The 20,038-nt window shown below is 39.7% G+C and overlaps 1 long non-coding RNA gene across 1 annotated transcript in view; it reads left to right on the top strand.

Annotated features, from left to right (window-relative positions):
• The first annotated feature begins 1,435 nt into the window (after nucleotides 1-1,435).
• Nucleotides 1,436-20,038, top strand: part of LOC145524866 (uncharacterized) — a 67,848-nt gene continuing 49,245 nt past the window's right edge. The window contains exon 1 of the long non-coding RNA XR_014067899.1: nucleotides 1,436-1,567. This is a non-coding gene — a long non-coding RNA (uncharacterized LOC145524866). The remainder of the gene's footprint in view (nucleotides 1,568-20,038) is intronic.

Genomic DNA, 20,038 nt, shown 5'->3' with positions numbered 1-20,038 from the left:
AGGAAAAGGAGTAGGTCAAGGCTGTATATTGTCACCCTGCTTATTTAACTTACATGCAGAGTACATCATGAGAAACGCTGGGCTGGAAGAAACACAAGCTGGAATCAAGATTGCCGGGAGAAATATTAATAACCTCAGATATGCAGATGACACCACCCTTATGGCAGAAAGTGAAGAAGAACTAAAGAGCCTCTTGATGAAGATGAAAGAGGAGGGTGAAAAAGTTGGCTTAAAGCTCAACGTTCAGAAAACTAAGATCATGGCATCTGGTCCCATCACTTCATGGGAAATAGTTGGGGAAACAGTAGAAACAGTGTCAGACTTTATTTTGGGGGGCTCTAAAATCACTGCTGATGGTGATTGCAGCCGTGAAATTAAAAGACGCTTACTCCTTGGAAGGAAGGTTATGGCCAATCTAGATAGCATATTTAAAAGCAGAGACATTACTTTGCCAACAAAGATCCGTCTAGGCAAGGCTAAGGTTTTTCCAGTGGTCATGTATGGTTCTGAGAGTTGGACAGTGAAGAAAGCTGAGCGCCGAAGAATTGATGCTTTTGAACTGTGGTGTTGGAGAAGACTCTTGAGAGTCCCTTGGACTGCAAGGAGATCCAATCAATCCATCCTAAAAGAGATCAATCCTGGGTGTTCATTGGAAGGTCTGATGTTGAAGCTGAAACTCCAATACTTTGGGCACCTCATGTGAAGGGTTGACTCATTGGAAAAGACCCTAATGCTGGGTAGGATTGGGGGAGGGAGGAGAAGGGGACGACAGAGGATGAGATGGTTGGATGGCATCACCGACTTGATGGACATGGGTTTGGGTAGACTCCGTGAGCTGGTGATGGACAGAGAGGCCTGGCGTGCTGCAGTTCATGGGGTCGCAAAGAGTCGGACACAACTGAGCGACTGAACTGAACTGAACTCAGTAGTAGACTTTCTGGTTTCTCCTCCTTGTAGCTTATATGCTGAAAATCTCCCAGCATTGTACTTCCGCCAGCTAAAATTTAGTACAAAACTTTTAAGGTGTAAATACCAAGTATCTCAGTGTATTGAAAACTTAAAATTGTTGTTTGTAGGAGCCATTGTGGAGAAGGAAATGGTAACCCACTCCATTCTTGCCTGGAGAATCCCGTGGAAAGAGGAGCCTGGTGGGCTGCCGTCTATGGGGTCGCACAGAGTCAGACACGATGGAAGCAACTTAGCAGCAGCAGGAGCCACTGATGAGACCATTGTGATTTAACAATAGGCTGGACTCTCAGTTGAATGAATGAGTGAATGACGAATACAATCTAAAATTCTTTATATCCGTTTAAGGCCATTTTTAATCTGTGATTCAGCTATTTATGTGTGTGTTCTTGCTCAGTCGCTCAGTCGTGTCTGACTCCTTTGTGACTTCATGGACTGTAGTCCACCAGGCTCCTCTGTTCATGGAATTATCTGGGCAAGAATACTGGAGTGGGTCACCATGTCCTACTCCATGGGATCTTCCTGACCCAAGGATCAAACCTGAGTCTCCTGAATTGGCAGGCAGATTCTTGACCACTGAGCCACCTGGGAATTCCCTCAGGTATTTATATTGCTAAACAAAAGCCTATGATCCAATCATCTTTCCTTATTCTTGATTTACCATACAATAAATGATATTAGAAAAGAGATCTTGATGAAAGATCATGTTGGGCTTGAATTCTGGTATCAGGCTTTGTTAACTGAGAGGTTGATCAATTAATTCCAGTCATGTAACCTTAACCTCCCCATCTGGATAGTCTTCTGGATTCAAATCCCAGTTCTGTCACTGTCTAGCTTATAATATTGAGAATGCTCTGAACTTTCTGTGTCTCAGTCTCCTTGTGACTATAGTAATAGAATACACTGAACTCATAGATTTATTGTAATGTCTGTGATAGATAAATAGATCTGCTGCTGTTGTTCAGTTAGAAAGTTGTGTCTGACTCTTCTTCGACTGTCACCTGGCTCCTCTCTCCATGGGCTTTTCCAGACAAGAATACTGGAGTGGGTTGCTATTCCTCCTCCAGGGCATCTTCTCGACCCAAGGATTGAACTTGCATCTCCTGCATTGCAGACAGATTCTGCACCACTGAGCCACCTGGGAAGCCCCAGATAGATACATAGATAGATAGATAGATAGATAGACAGACAGGTAGATAAATAGACAGATAGATAGAACAGAATAAACATTAAGCTGATTTGGATCTGGGACTGGATGAAGCACATTTCCTCAGCAGAAGGTCTGGCCATGGATTCAGGCTAACTAGGTCCTCCAGGTCTGACTCAGGGTGAAGATTAACTGAGATGCATCTCAGATAAAAGGTGTGAAGGTGAGAGAGTGACAAGGAGAAAAACTAAAAATAAAGTGAGATGGAAACTTTATACAAGATCAAGAGAAATAGTATCTTATATCCAGTAAAATTGGATATCAAGAAACTATTTCTTGATGTTAGAGAAAACTCTTGAGAATTCCTTGGACTGCAAGGAGATCCAACCAGTCCATCCTAAAGGAAATCAGTCCTGAATATTCATTGGAAGGACTGATGCTGAAACTGAAACTCCAATACTTTGGCCACCTGATGGGAAGAGCCAACTCATTGGAAAAGACCCTGATACTGGGAAAGATAAAAGGCGAAAGGAGAAGAGGATGATAGAGAATGAGATGCTTGGATGGCATCACTGACTCAATGGATGTGAGTTTGAGTAAGCTCTTGGAGATGGTGAAGGACAGGGAGGCCTGATGTGCTGCCGTCCATGGGGTCACAAAGAGTTGGACCCGACTGAGCAACTGAACAGCAACAATCTGATAAAATTACTGGAGCACAGAAAGGTTTTGAAGGATGAGAGAGAAAGGCAAGCGCCATGAGAAATTCCTTGGTTAACTGTTGTTATCTGATGCTTGGACTTCTAGGCTTTGGAATGGGGTGGACACCATTGACCAAACAGTTGGTGAATGCCTGTCCAATAGTCTGCTCAGGTGTTGAGAAAGGAGGTGGGCCTCCTGATTAACTTACTTTGTTTCAAAGACACAGGTGGAGGTAGGGAGTTCCTGTTTCATCCTAGAAGGAAACAGTGTTGGAAGACACCTCTAAGTCTCTCTACCCTCATTGACTTCCTCCTCTCTACCAAGGAAGAATATTTTCTGCTTAATGAAATTGGATCAGAGGTAAAGCGTATCCTGGCTTTTTGAATCTTGCTCTTTTTATCTGGGTCCTATTTATGTTCAAATCAATTGAGTTCATTTTCACTATTCCTTCTCACTATAAATAGCCATCCACACCCCCTGTCTGCCTTGCACCAGACACAGACAGCAGTGGGGAACTGCCCTTGGCCACAGCTGCTCTGACCTGGGGCCATCCAGCTAAGGAGGAAGGGGTTCCTTGGTCTCCTTCATCCAATGCTCCTTTATTAGGAAACCTTCTCTTTAGGTTATGAGGCTGTTAGGTTACCCTGTTTAGTGCTGGCTTCTATTTATCCAAATTTCCTATCGTTTTGCACCTTATATTGGAATTTAAACTGCTTAGTAATCAAACCGTTCCACCACTTTCATCACCTACTTATCTAATCAGTTGAAATGAGTTCAGAGATGGAGTGGAAAATGGGATAGTGATCTTCCTGATGCTGTTCCCTTCTAGGCATGGATAAGTCATTCTTTCCCCTTTTAAAAAAGAAAGAAAGAAAGGATTAGGATAAGTGTCACTCCGTAACAAGAACCAGTTTAAAACTGTGTTTGGATGTGACATATAGACATAAACTTAAGTTTCCATCTAACCCCATAGTTCTAAAATATTGGTACTATTAATAAAATTCAAATTATGCACTGAATGCAATAAACCTAATATAATTTGTGTAGACCGGAGACAGGGCAGGAATTAATTTTAAAATGTTCAAAAGCTGCCTATTTATCTTTTTATGTACTAATCAATAGAGACATTTTATGCAATCCTATTCTCTAAAAATAAAGTCATGTTCCTAGAGAGATGCCAGAGAGAAAATTGATCAAAGACTAACAACAAAAAGAATTTATAAATATAAATGTACCTTGTTAGGGTGTCTGGGTGGGTGTCATGAGAGTTGTAGTAGATCCAATTTAATTAGCAGTTTAATTCTCTCTTAGAATGGTGTAAATAGTAAAGGAAATTTGCATATTAGGCCAATTGGAAAGATATAGCACCTACTAAGAAAAATAGATGCATTGATTAGAAAAAGAAGTAGGAAAATGCCTGCTGAACAAATGAAAGAGAGCATAGCCTTGCCAGCTTCTTAACTTTTAGCCTGTATCACAGAGAAAGAATAAATTTTTGTTGTTTTGAGCCAATGGTTTGTGATACTTTGTTGTGGCAACCTAGTTATAACAGAGAAACATGGCTTTAGAGTCAGAGGACCTAAACTTGACTCAATCAGTTTGTCCCTAATTAGCTTTGAGTCACTGAACTAATATTTTTTGGGTGCCTTTTTCAATCTATGAAATGGGCATAAGAAAAACCACATGTTGTGATATTTGAAATGAATAATTTTTGGTTTAGTATTTATAATTTTTTTAAAAAAAATATTTTTATTTGTCATTATTGTTGTAGTTGTTGCTGTTAAGTGAAACTATACTGGTGGAACTTCTACCCAAGGGACAATCCTAAAAGAAAGCTGGGATCCTATTGGGGAAAATATCATAGTTAACACGTCAGCCTGCCTCCTTCTATGAGCTTTTGGCTGAATTTGGATTTTCCTCCTACTCTTTTGACTATAAAATATTATTAGACTATTCTGTAGGGATGAATATTACCCTTAGTAAACCTCCCTCTGGTCGTGGATCCCACCCTCTGTTTAGGCTGTTACCACCTCCCCACTGTGCTGGAATCACAGAGATGCCATCTCTCTCCTCATTCACAGGGAATTCATTCTACAACATCAGTTGAAACCGCAGCATAGCACTGACCTTCCCGGGCTGGAACAGAGCCAACATCATTAACAGGCCTGTCTCTGCAGCTAAGGGCTGCTGGTTTTCTCCTGTCAAGTTTCCAATTCTTAGGGAGAGAGCTAGGGAAGATGAGGCAGAGCAGGCTTTTAGAAAGCCGGGACAGATGGGTCCTCTGACTGTCTGTAGCCTGGGTAGAATCAATAGCAACTTGTCACACATACACGCATACAATCCGCTCAGCCTAATGAGCATTGACTGATACAATTTTATTTGTACCTCTGCAAAATGTTTCTGGTCAGAGGTCAGTGTCTGTGGGCAAACTCTTGCCTATGGTATTTATTTTCTAGTAGAGGTTGCTGGACAGCTCACTGGAGTGGGATTTTTGAACCATGAAAATATACAGACTGTCATTTCTTCCCACCACTGCCCACCTCACACGTACATACACACAAAAACGCTGAAACATATTTATCAGAAAACTTTTACACTTAAAAAGAACAGGTTGAGAGCATCAAGTCTAGAGTCAGACAGATCTGGGCATTCTACACACTGGCTGGATGACTTTCAAAACCCCAATTCTCTAATCGACATATAATGGAAACATTTTTATAGTCTATCTTATTTCTGATTGTGTATTTTTGGCTGTGCTGGGTCTTCATTGCCGCCTGGGCTTTCTCTAGTTGTGGCGAGTGGGGGGCACTCTCTAGTTAGGATGCACGGGCGTCTTATTGGGGTGGCTTCTCCTGATGCCAAGCATGGGTTCTAGGGCGCATGGGCTTCAGTAGTGTGGTGAGCTCGCTTAGATGCACCATATGATGTGGAATCTTTCTGGATCAGGGATTGAATCTGTGTCCCCTGCAAGCGCAGGCAGATTCTCAACCACTGGACCACCAGGGAAGTCCTATATATAAAGGAAATTAACAGTGTCAAACACCTAGGCTTGTGTTGATTTTGTCACAAGTTTAGCTCCTCCTTTAGATTGACTTGTTAAGAAGATATTTTATATTTTATTTCTACATCTTCAGCCTCTAGCATAGTACTTGGTACACGTGAAACATTTCACACTTGCTGAGTAAAGGCTAGATGATGCTTAAGTCAGGTTTGCTTCTTATACAGTGTGTGCTTTTTATCAAGTCACTTTGCTTCCCTCTAACTCTGTTTCCCTAATGTGAGAACTATAATAGATAATGTATAAAATAATTTCTTAGGTCTTTGTCACTATTAATGTTCACGGTGTCACTGTTTGTTCATTGTGGGGGGAAAGGAGATGCTTTTTCCATACAAGAGTTTCCTTATCTGGATTTAATTTCATAGCCATTGGACTTTTCCTCTAGTGCTTGCTCATTTGTGTGTGTGTGTGTGTGTGTGTTTAGTAATGTCAGATTCTTTACGATGCCATGGACTATAGCCTGCCAAGTTCCTCCATTCATGGAATTTTGCAAGTGAGAATACTAGAGTGAGTGGCCATTTCCTACTCCAGGGGATCTTCCCAACCCAGGAATTGAACCTACGTCTCTTGTATCTCCTGCCTTGACAGATGGATTCTTTACCACTGCACCACTATCCGTGGTGGTTTTTCATAGTGGGGGGAAAGAAGATACTGTTCCTATATGAGAGTCTTCTTGTTTGGATTTAATTTCTAGCCATTAGACTTTCTCACCAATGCTTGCTCATTTGTATCCAATGACAAATACTCAACTGAATAAAATGGAATCTAGCAGAACATGCAGTATTTAGAGAAATCTCAGATCTTTATTTGAGTGTCTTGCTGCAGTCTAAGAGAGTTAAGGATGAGGAATGCAACATCACTCACCACTTTGTCATGATCTACATAGGTGCTATCTTTTGATAGTTTTCACCTTTGTGTGTGTGTGTGCGTGGAATAATCACATTTTCTTGCCTTTTGGGGAGAAACAAGAGTGAGCCAAAATGATACTACTTTAGGCAAAACACGTGCTTTGTATTTATCATGCTTTTCAACGATACCTACATTGTCTTCATTGATAGTTTGTTTTAAGCTATTCCTGGTTATGTTTATTTCTTCTTTTAATTAAATATATCATCAGCAGAGCACTTTAGACTACGTCCTTCCTCCCATCGTAGGCTAGAGGAATTAGGAAATAGCAGTTCTGGTATTTTCTTCTTTTCACACATTGGAAATCGGTCAAATCTAACTTTATGTATGAAAAGCAAAATGAGTAGAAGTGTGTATTTTTCTGACTGGCTAACAAAGATGCAATCTTGCACTTTGAGGATTCAGAGAGAAGGCTCTGTGGTGTCATGAGGTGTCATGCATACAGGGAGTACAGGTGGCAGCTGGTTGATGTAGAGGTAGCAAACGTGCAAATTCACTAATTAGAGACATGCAAATTTCAAAGACATAGTCTGTTATACCCTGGAGCCATGATGAAGCAGTCAACATTAGGAGGGTACTAGGAGCACTGACTTTGGGGGATCTTGGAGCCAAGATGTAGTTGGTTACACTTATTGGTACACATTAAAGCAACAGCTGCTGTTTCAGAAGTAGAGAAGTGGTATACAGGGAAAATTTCAATTGTGAGGACCTTTAACCTGATAGACATTTAACCTGGGTGACCATCTTGTAAACCATTTGCTATCACAGAGTCCCATGTATTCCTATACCCTGTCCTGTCTTTGATTCAGTCTTGAATAGTACAAGGTGCAAAACGTTCTGGTGGTATGAAATGAAAGGATTTCATTTCTGAACAAGTCACTAACTAACTACGAGGAAAAAGATACTAAACTACTGTTAGAAACATGAACAAATTTAAATAAATGCTTGATTGTTTTTGTGCATGTTTTGGTTTTGCCTGATGACCTGTAGATTTTTCCTGCACAGAATTAATTGACTTTTAATTAAATCAGAGTAATTGGCTGATTGTTTTTAACATCAAGCTGCCTAAATATCTGTCTTCCAGTGCTGAAGTCCTAGCATAAATTTGTTGATTATCAGACTGTACATGTCAGCTACTCTTCGTTTCAAGTTTATAGATTTCATGGAGATTTTTAAGTTCACATTAAGAAATCTATAAATATCCCAGAAATCTAGGAAATAGTGCTTGTTAAAATGCATTTGTACATTTTTCTAAAGGGAAGGTTTATGACTTCTAATGTATTATTATATGTGATCAATCCCAGCCACCGAATTTAAGAATGTTATTGCAGCTTTATCACTAATATAGTTCAGGCAGCCTTGATTAGATGTCTCAGCCCATTTCTCCTCAATCCCTTCATTTGCAATCATTAACACAGGATCCCTGGGAGATCACATGGCACAGAATATTTCATAAGTATAGACATCAGACTCACTTTTCACACAGCCTTTAATGCTTTAACTCATATCTCCCTGTTATTTAGAAATCTCAGGTCCCTGCTCCCATGATTGGATTCTGCAGGAATATTCTCTTTACCCTAGAAGGCAGGCTGTGGGATGGCCTTACCTATCCAAACAGACACTTGAGAGTTGATATAGACCCGACATTTTCCTGGGCGAGGAAAATAAGTCTCCTCTCCTAGGCAATTTTCTCTTTCCTGTTTTTTTTTTCTTCTTGTTTCCACAGCATTCAACTCCAGAAGTAAGACTGGTTTTCTTTCTTTCTTTGCTTTTTAACATAGGTTAGCACTAACCTGAATCTAGAAACTTAAACGCAGTTTTGTATTGTTGTTCTGGCTTAACCATCCCCTGGTTCTGTGACATTGACTCCCTATTTTATGTTGTCAAACCTCTGTTTCCTTATCTGTAAAATGAAGGCAATAATCCACACCTTGTTTTCTTACAGGGTTCATAGGAAGAAAAAATGAGATGACAATGAAAACTCTCTATGAAAATTTAAGTTTCTAATAATATAAGTGGGTTCTATTTAATTTAAAAGAGGTCTATTATAAAATTGTTCACTCAGGTAGAGAAAACTATTTCAGATCCTTTATTTTTATTAGTAAAATAACTCTTTGACCTAATAGGAAACTGGTTTTTCTGTGTACATCTGTTTATTAAATAAATAGAAATGCTGGCTCAGTGATAAGAGTGTGGGCGTGAGGTTCAGTGGCAGGATTTTGAGAGCTCTGAAAGGAAATGCTTTTGGTTTGTTGATGACAATTTTGTGCATTTTTTAATATTATAAAGAAACATCACCTAATGAATATATATTTGAAGCTAGTTTTTGTGGAGTTCAGGAGAAGTTAACTTTGTAGCTTTTGCTCTTGAAAAATGCTTTTTGAAAATTATCTATATTGAGAATTGGAAAAACATTGCAAGTCTAGTTTTATTCCATCTCACAAGGTACTACACTGCTGTTTTCTACTTCTTTTTTTTTATTTGGAGTATAATTGATTTACAATGTTGTGTTAGTTTCAGGTGTACAGCAGTGTGTGTCAGTTATATATAATATATATATATATATATATACACTCTTTTTTTTCATTTTTTCCCATACAGGCCATTACAGATTATTGAATAGACTTGCCTGCACTATACAGTAGGTTCTTATTTGTTGCTTATTTTATATAGAGTAGTGTATATATGTCAGCCTCAGTCCCTCAGTCCCAATTTATCCACTCTTATCCCCTAGTAACAATAAGTTTGTTTTCTACATCTATGACTCTACTTCTGTTTTGTCAATAATTCACTTGCATTTTTCTTTTTTTTAGATTCCACATATACATGATATCATGTTATATTCATCTGTCTGTGTCTGACTTATTTCGCTCAGTATGACAATCTCTAGGTCTGTCTATATTGCTGCAAATGGCACTGTGGCCATTTTTATGGCTGAGTAATATTCCATTGCATATATGTACCACATCTTCTTTATCTAGTCCTCTGTTGCTTGATATTTAGCTTGTTTCCATGTCCTGGCTATTGAGAATAGTGCTACAAGGAACATTGGGGTACCTGTATATTTTTAAATTTTCTCTGAGTATATGCCCAAGTGGAATTGCTGGCTCATATAATAGCTCTATTTATAATTTTTTAAAGAAACTTTATACTGTTTCCATAGTGGCTGTATCAATTTGCATTCCCACCAACAGTGCAAGAGGGTTACCTTTTCTCCACAATCTCCTCACAATCTGTTTATAGATTTACTGATGATGGCCATTCTGATCATTGTGAGGTGATACCTCATTGTAGTTTGGATTTACATATCTGTAATAATTGCAGCACTTTTCATGTGCTTTTTGGTCATCTCTATGTCTTCTTTGGAGGAAGAAGATTCTATTTAGATCTTCCACCCATTTTTTTGATTGAGTTGTTTTTTTTTTTGATATTGAGTTGCAAGATCTCCTTGTATATTTAGGAGATTAATCCCCTTTCATCTGTGTCATTTCTAAACCACACTATCTTCTGAGTGAGGCTTCCCTGTGGCAGAAGGAGAATGTTTGCAACAACTGTGAGTGGGGAGACACTGATGGCTCCATTAGTGAAGATTCACGATCCCAGTTTCCAATCCACCAGTCAGAAAAGTGGATTTACTACTTAGTGCCCATTTGGCAGTTTTTAGGTGCCTATCCCAGGGATTTATAAAACTAAAGAACATTTCTTTCTGGATAACATACTTGTATGTGTGTTATACAAAGATAAAAATCTTGAAATAAATGTACTTATTAGGTATAAAGGAGATAATAATCCAGTGATTATTACCTCTTTGTAATATAATCTCAACCATTTCTTTAATATAAAACAGAGACACCTAAACCTCATTAATTCAGGGGCTGTAATATATTGTTTATAATTATTGGCCTGAATCATTCTGACATTCACCCTGGCATTATTTATAAAGAAGAGACACAATGAAATAATAGAAAAAAATATTTGCCTCTCAGTTCCTGATACAGATCTACCCTTCAGTTCCTAATACAGATTTCCTGAAACCCTAAATCTGTATCTAAATCTATTCTATTTCTTAACAGTGATATAATTTCTAAAGAGACATTTCTTCTCTCTGCACTTTTTATTTCCATCTTTAAAAACTCATAAGAAACTGATGGAAGTTGGGTATATGGATAAAATAACATGGGAACATCTCTGGCTTATGGCAGCCTGTTGATAGACGTGTTTTAGAGGAGCAGTAGTGGTGTAGTGGCAGAAACAGAGTTGTACTTGGGATTTGGAGAGATCTGACTTCCAATGCTGGCTTTGCTGATTTCTGTTTGTGACCTTAGGCAAGTTTATTCATCTCTCTGTGACCCATCTGTAAATGCATATTTGTTTGAATAAAATAACATATATGAAAATGGTGCATAATGCCTGACATATGGTAGATAGTGCATAAATAAATGTATCTGTTATGTCAACCAGGCTGCTTTCATGTCCTCACCTACAGTTTATAATAAAACTCCAGCACACGCTGGTATAGAAAAACAACACAACACTCACATTTTAATATAATTTACAGGAAAATTTAATTACCCCAAATAGAAAGCAAACTATTTTTTTTTTTGGACTGATAAAACTTCACCCTATGTTAGTTGAAGTCGGGGAACAGAGTCTTTGAACTTTACCCAGGACCCAGGATTGTGTTCTGGATCATACGGCTTATAATTTTCACCTACTTTGGACTTAGAACTTGAATTTAACTGAAATAGGATCCTGGCCCAATATGTATACGATGATTTCAGTCAGAGTCAGAGTTCACAGTCTCCAGAATCTTAATTTCATCCTCCCAAGTTGGCTGTAAGTTATAGACTCAGAGGATCACAGAAAGTCAATGGCAGTTTGACCACAATAAACCTGAACCTGACTATATAGCATCATTGTCATGACAGTCCCAAAACGATGACTCCACTTTGGAGACACCTGTAAAGCATCTATTATAATGACATGAACACATGAAATGTCTTGGGTAGTCTTTTGTTATATCATGCCAAACTTTTCTCCAAGAACTTTAAGGGAGATTATTTCTCCCCATTTAATGTTCACCCCAACTCTTCACTTTTACATTCACTTTTAATTCATTTTTTAGGTTAAATTTTGAATTTCTCTATTAATAATATATTCAACATTTGCCAATAAATACAAACTATCTTAGGCATAGTATAGAATATCATTTCAAAATATGCTAAGAAATGTTCAGCAAGTCTAAGTTTACTCTTCAAAAGCATTTAATATTTCATGTTTTCATTTCCGTGCTTAAATCTACTAATCTGCTAGTAGTTCCATTGTTCAGTTAATCATTCTGGTCTAATCTATCAGTTTATAGTTTATCTGAATCACTCGTGGCCTAACAGAAGGGCAAAATCCCTTTTCTACAGTATGTCTCATAGGTCTGTGTGTTTAGGGAGTACCTACAACATCCCTGTCTTTGAACTAGATCCTGGGGATTCAAAATGTATAAAAAGCTTCCTGTCATCAAGGTGCCTCCAACTTCCCACCAGCTCTGTAGTTTAAACACGATAGTGTATATATGTCAATGCTACTCTCTCAATTTGTCGCACACTCTCCTTCCCCTGCTATGTCCACAGTCCGTTCCCTAAGTCTGTGTCTCTATTCCTTCACTGTTAATAGTTCTTTCTTTAATGGACAATCTGGATTCTAGAAGCAGACTAAAGGATATCATATCCTAAATACAGTAAATTGTTTATTGCTATTACTATTTAATTGACATTCTCCGTTTTGAAATACACATTGTATACTGTTCTTTTGAGTACTTTAGATAAATGGGAGATGGTATTTAACTTTTATAAACTATAACCCACTCTAATAAGTACAGTTAAATTAGGTTATGCATGCATACATTTTATATATATATATAATTTAGGTGGTGGTGGTGGTTGTTCAGTCGCTCAGTTGTGTCATATTCTTTGTTACACCATGAACTGAAGCATACCAGGATTTCCCGTCCTTCACTACCTCCCGGTGTTTGGTCAAACTCATGTCCACTGAGTCAGTGATGTCATCTAACCATCTCATCCTCTGTCATCCCCTTCTCCTCCTGCCCTCAATCTTTCCCAGCATCAGGATCTGTTTGAGTAAGTCGGCTCTTTGCATCAGGTAGCCAGAGTACTGGAGTTTCAGCTTTAGCTTCAACATCAATACTTACAATAAACATTCAGGGTTGATTTACTTTAGTATTGACCAGTTTAATCTCTTTGCTGTCCAAGGGACTCTCAAGAATGTTTTCCAGAACAACTTGAAACCATCAATTCTTCAGTGGTGAGCCTTCTTTATGGTCCAACTCTCATATCGGTACTGACTAGGAAAAACCATAGCTTTGACTGTATGGACCTTTGTCGGCAAAGTAATGCCTCAGTTTTTAATACACTATCTAGGTTTGTCATTGCTTTTCTTCCAAGGAGCAAGTGTCTTTTAATTTCATGACTGCAGTCACCATCTACAGTGAGCTTGGAGCCCCCAAAATAAAGTCAGCTACTGTTTCCACTGTTTCCCCATCTATTTACCATGAAGTGATGGCACTGGATGCCATGATCTTAGTTTTCTGAATGTTGAGCTTTAAGCCAACTTTTTCACTCTCTTCTTTCACTTTCATCAAAAGGCTCTTCAGTTCTTTGCTTTCTGCCATAAGGGTGGTGCCTTCTGCATATCTGAGGTTATTGATATTTCTCCTGGCAATCTTGATTCCAGCTTGTGCTTCATCTAGCCCAGCATTTCTCATGATGTAGTCTGCATATAACTTAAATAAGCAGGGTGACAATATACAGCCTTGATGTATTCCCTTCCTAGTTTGGAACCAGTCCGTTGTTCCATGGGTGGTTCTAATTGTTGCTTCTTGACCTACATACAGGTCTCTCAGGAAGCAGATAAGGTCATCTGGTATTCCTATCTCTTTAACAATTTTCCACAGTTTGTTGTGATCCACACAGTCAAAGGCTTTCACATAGTCAATGAACCAGAAGTAGATGTTTTTCTGGAATTCTCTTGCCTTTTGTATGATCCAGTGGATCCTGGCAATTTGATCTATGCTTCCTCTGCCTTTTCTAAATCCAGCTTGTACATTGGAAGTCCTCAGTTCACATACTATTGAAGCATAGCTTGAAGGGTTTTGAAAATTGCCTTGCTAGCATGTGAAATGAGCACACTTGTGTGGTAGTTTGAACATTCTTTGGCATTGCCTTTCTTTGGGATTGGAATGAAAACTGACCTTTTCCAGTCCTATGGCCACTGCTAAGTTTTGATAAAGATATTAATGTAATATATTTCTAGATGAAGCACTCTAATACTTTCCATTACATTGCATTTTAATCTATTTTGTTGTTAATAATAGTCAGAAGAATCCTTGTCACAACCCACTAATTTAACTTAATGATATGATAATGGGCTGAGGTCTACAGTTGGGCCATGCTGAAGTATATATGCAATATGGCCAACTAATTAAGAAATTACATAATGTGGCAAGTCCCACAGATACATGCAAAGTTGCCAAAACAGGCTAGAGGGGGGATCTGACAAGCACATCCATTGCAAGCAGTGGAGTGTGGTCCCTTTTTACTCTATGTATTGTTTAGCATTTGTTGGTTCTTAAGAAATGTTTGTTAAATGAATGCAGCTGGGTGAAGTTCTCAGTTACGACAAAAAAGACAAGGCACGAGGCCTGGGCCACTGCCCTTGCCTGCTCACAGCAAGGTGATGACACGCCTTCTATGAACTGCAATTCTTCCCCAGTACAAGGATGGCAGCAGCTTTGACCAACCTCCCAGACCTGGCTTGGTGAGGAAATCTGCTTTTAGGATATTTCTTTACAGGGCTTTCCCTGATAGCTCAGTCGGTAAAGAATCTGCCTGCAATGCAGGAGACCCCGGTTCAATTCCTGGGCTGGGAAGATCCACTGGAGAAGGGAGAGGTTGCCCACTCCAGTATTCTTGGGCTTTCCTTGTGGCTCAGCTGGTAAAGAATCCGCCTGCAATGCGGGAGACCTGGGTTGGGAAGATCCCCTGGAGAAAGGAATGGCTTTCTCCAGGGGAATACTCCTGTATTCTGGCCTGGAGAATTCCATGGACTGTATAGGCCATGGGGTTGCAAAGAGTCGGACAAGACTGAGTGGCTTTCACTTCACTTTTATAACTTTGTATATTACTGACAGTTTGACCAGAGGCAAGTTCCCTCTCTCTCTGGACTTTCTCCATCCTTAAAGATAGGCACCGTGTCACTTAATTCATTTCAACTCCAAAGATTGCCTAATAGGATTTCTGGCACACAGTGGGTTCACATATTGAAATGATATATATTTGTTAGAAATACATTCAATTCCACTTTCCCATCAAATGGGACTGTTAAATTGTGAACATATTTTTTGCTTTCCTGCTTCATAAAATATGAGCACTCTAATCCCAGATGGCACATCCTCCAGAAACATATGGACGAGACAATTTATAAGGAGTGTTCTTTCAGGAGCTGGTTCCACTTAGCCGAGGAGGCTGTGTGATTTTGCCAAGACCTTTCAAGCAACTCATTGAGAAGGAGGGTGAGCAGGTCTTAGTCATGTAGCCAAGTGATTGAAAAAAGTCTGACGCAAAGCCCCTTTCGGAAAAGGTCTGGGTTTTCACAGTTTAGGGAAGGAGTGGCATAGATTGAGGTGGGAAATTTCTCTCTACAGTGCAGGGTGCAAGGACTTTGGAGTGAGTATAAAGCATGACTGTTGTTTTCTTTTTGTTTGTTTTCTATGACAAAATAGACTATGGAGGTCATTCCAGTCCAGGCTTAGCTCAGGGAGGGCGTTTGCAAAGAAGAAAATGACCTGATATTTACTTCTCACTTATTACACACCATTGTCTAAATGCTTGCATAAATCTTTGTGTATTAAGAATGTTATATTCAGGATGCAGAGTGGTATCAAACTGAAGATACTTCTCACGCTGTGCTGTGTGTGTGCTAAGTCACTTCAGTCATATGCGACTGTTTATGACCCTATGGGCTGTAGCCTACAAGGCTCCTCTGTCCATGGGATTGTCCAGGCAAGAATACTGGAGTGGGTTCCCATGCCCTCCTCCAGGGGACCTTCCTGACCCAGGGACTGAACCTGTGTCTCATGTCTCCTGCATTGGCAGGCGGGTTCTTTACCACTAGGGCTACCTGGGAAGCCCACTGTTCAAGCTAACGAGAGTCAGATGATGAGAAACTCTATATACTATGCTAAGAGTTCGTATTTTCACTTGACACTGGGTGGGCCATAGAAGGTGTGTGTTTTTGCTTCCAAACATATAGTTTACAGAGTTAAGAGTTGGGTCTTCCCTTGCTGTGTCCAGAGGTAAGCGAATCTCAAAGCAGGAGCTGCCGTGAGTGCTTTTAGGAGCACAGCCCCTTAGCACCAGAAACAAGAAGGGTGAGCTATGCATAAACAAGCCTGCTCTGTGTATAAGCGATCTGTAATTGACAGAGTTGGGGGCGGGTTCAGGTTTTACTTTGCCCTGGGCACAACAATGTAACCCCTGTGAACAGAGTCCAGTAATAGAGCCAGGACATCTATCCTGAAGGGTCTGGCTCTGGCACCTATGGTCTTTTCGTCAAGCTGTGCTGCCTTTCTTTGTGAGCATTCTCTGCAGTGTCTGATACATACCGAGTGATCCATAAGTGATGCTTGCATGAACAGGCACTGGATTGTTTCCATGAAAATTTCAATGGACTATTTCAGTACATCCCTCCACCACCACCTGCTCCCACTGCGTATGTGCTCCCAGCACTTTCCCCTGACATTCCCTTTGCTTTTAGGTCACTGGCAGCTGGAGCTGCAACAGTTATTTATAATCCTTTATGTTGAGTTTTAGACTGATGGTCAGGCCAGAGTCCCAGACCCTTTGCTCCATGCCAGATCAAACAGTCTGCTGAGGTGTTTTTCCAGGTCCCGTGTAATCCGATGACCAGTATTTGTAGGAGATCTAAATCATGTTTGCACGGTTTAGCAAGATGGGATCCGAAAAGCTGCTTAGAATATATAGTGAAACTTTTAGGGGCTTACAGATACATCGCAGCTTTTATTTACTTTCTGTTGTTAACAGAAGTTTAAGTCCACACAGTCAGAAAAACATCACAGAGGCAAACAGACTGGGAGAGTTACTCTGTACTTATTTTATTTTCAGCAATGGGCAAAGAGCATCATTACATTATTGTTTAATCCTTATAATCATAAGATGTAGGTATAATTAGTCCCACGTTTCTGATGATAAAGCAAATACAGAGGTTAGATAACTTGTCCACAGTCTTGCCCCTAAAAAGAGCAGATCTGACAGCCTCCAAAATCCTGTACGGACACAGCCTTTTGTTTAAAACCCAGCAATTGAAAGAGCCCTGCTTATTCTTCTGTAAATTCTTACCATCTGCCTAGAAGCTGGAGCACCACCTGGCCCGAACACTGTCGTATTACCAGCAAATAAATGTCAGAGTAAAGACCATGAAAATCACCTGTTACCTTTGCCTTCAAGAAGTGCATCACTCCCATCTGACACTGATGCTGGGAAACAAATAGATTAGCGAGACTGGAGTCATTGGGGGTACATAACCTTATGTTTCTGAACATTTAACTTATTAAAATTCACAGAGAGACCTTATGGTGCCATCATTTTACCCAACTAACATCATCAGTATGGCTCAAGGGCTGTGGCTTTTTACAGTCACCCTAGCAGCGGTGAACATATGGTTTTACTTCTCTCTAAAGCCTCAGGGCATCTGACGGTACCTTTCATGGATAATGGATAAAGGCTACCACACCAGTAGGTAACTTCTGTTCCATCAGTATTGCCTTCGTGCCAAGAATGCTGAATGACTTCCAGGCGGTTTGGAGCTGACCTAGGTCTATTCCGTCAGCAGTAACCTCCTCAGGAACAGCCGGGGTCATGTTTCCTGTTTACCTACATTTTGGAGTTTCTCTGTTAGCCTGAGCTCCTTAGAAGCCACAGGTTGTAGCTCCCCCAATTTTTCAGCTGTTGCTTTGGTTGTGTTAGTTTGTTCTTTTACTACTTCCCCTACTGCATCTGGGTGAGAAAGTGTTTTATTGTAATAGTCTCCAAGAATTACTGCAAGTGTATTTTGAGAATATATCCAAAGAAAGTAAGAGAATCGAAAATGTTTTTGCACATTGTTTCCCAGGTTCCCTGCGGCATCTAAGCTATAAATGGCGTCACTGTTTCTCAGTGCGGTGTCTTCCTAGCAATTAAAGGCAATTCCATCTAATCTGTGTTCCACTGTCAATTGTTCAAGAGGGTCAACATGCCCTTTCTGCGTTCTCCCAAGAATGCTTAATATTCTGAGAAATGGTGCAGTGAATTTACCAAAGGCCTGGAAATCCCCTAGGTTCAGCAACAGATTTTTCACTTATTTTGAAGATGAACCATGTGGGCAGTTTCTATGCTTTCAGGACTTTCTATAGTATAGTGAATGCAAAGAGGTCAGGTTTTGGAACCAAAGCAAACTGGGTCCAAATTTAAACTCTTGTAATATTCTGGGTTGGGTTTCCTGGTGGTTCAGCTGGTAAAGAATCGGCCTATAATGCAGGAGGCCTGGGTTTGATCCCTGGGTCAGGAAGATCCTCTTCAGCAAGTGGCTTAATTTTCTGATCATTGGCACTCTCACTTCCCCTCTTACCTTTTGGTATGTTTTATGGATATTCATGCATATTACCATAATTTATACATTTGTTATAGCACCCGGGATTGATTTCTTTAGTCCAGTTTCACAAATTGATGTTCAAAATCTATTCTGAACTTTGCCTTTTCTCATCAGCTTCAGAACAAAAACTAGTCAAAGGCATCATCTTGTTGGTATCTCTGCTTTTACTTGTGCATTCATTACGGTTTATTCTTCACAAAATTTATCTCCATTCTCACTCTATGGCCAGAGTAAACCTCAACTATTTTTAAAAAATCATCTAAATCTTTAGCTGGAAGTCTTTCTTGGTTCAGATTAATCTTATACATTCCTTGAGATTGCTTTAAAGATGCTATCTTATCTAGGCCCTTCCCTAGCTTTCTTTCCTGACCCCATTCTACTTTTTCCCAGGACCACTCTGTTCCAAGCAAGCTAGCAGTTTTGATGCTTCTTGCACTCACTGAATTCACTCCTGTCTCAGGGCATTTTCCCTTGCTGTTCTATTGAACTGGAATTCGTTTCCCCAAGATGTCTGTGTTAGATCTTTGGTATGACTAAGGGCTCAGAGAGCCCTCCTACAATTATCATGTTAAAATAAAATGTATCCCTGTCCTGACTTTCTAGCCTATAATCCAGGTGACAGTTCTTCATCTGATCACCACTCTGTTGCTGTTGTTCAGTCACTAAGCCGTATCCTACTCTTTGTGACCCCATAGGCTGTAGCGCACCAGGCTCCTCCACTATCTCCTGGAGTTAGCTCAAATTCATGTCCATTGAGTCAATGTGAGTCAATGATGCTATTTAACCATCCCATCCTCTGCCACCCCTTTGTTCTCCTGCACTCAATCTTCCCCAGCATCAGGGTCTTTTCCAACGAGTCAGTTCTTCGCATCAGGTGGCCAAAGTATGAGAGCTTCGACTTCATCAACAGTTCTTCCAATGAATATTCAGAGTTGATTCCCTTGAGGATTGACTGGTTTGATCTCCTCACTGTTCAAGGGATTCTCAAGAGTCTTCTCCAGCACCACAGATTGAAAACATCAGTTCTTTGACACTCAGCCTCATTTATGGACCAACTCTCACATCTGTACATGACTACTGAAAAAATATAGCTTTGACTATAGGGACCTTTGTCAGCAAAGAGATGTCTCTATTTTTTAATATGCTGTCTCATTTTGTCATAGCTTTCCTTCCAAAGAGCAAGAATCTTTTAATTTCATGGCTGCAGTCACTGTCTGCAGTAATTTTGGAGCCCAAGAAAATAAATTCTGTCACTGCTTCCACATTCCCCCCTTCTATTTGCCATGAAGTGATGAGACTAGATGCCTTGATCTTCAATTTTGAATGTTGAGTTTTAAGCCAGGATTTTCACTCTACTCTTTCACCTTCATTAAGAGAATCTTTAGCTCACAACTACCTGCCTATATTTTGTGTATTTTTTTTAATTTATGAAACTAAGGACTTTTATTTTTTATTTGATGTTGAATTCTCAGTATGCGGAGAAACGTCTGCAAGTAACAAACAAGCACTAAATATTTATTGGATTAATAAATTAATAAATGAAT

This window comes from Giraffa tippelskirchi, chromosome 10 (genome assembly GCF_054371585.1).
Source record: "Giraffa tippelskirchi isolate mGirTip1 chromosome 10, T2T-mGirTip1v1.2.pri, whole genome shotgun sequence".
Lineage (NCBI taxonomy): Eukaryota > Metazoa > Chordata > Mammalia > Artiodactyla > Giraffidae > Giraffa > Giraffa tippelskirchi.
This window is presented reverse-complemented; position numbering and strand designations above follow the sequence as displayed.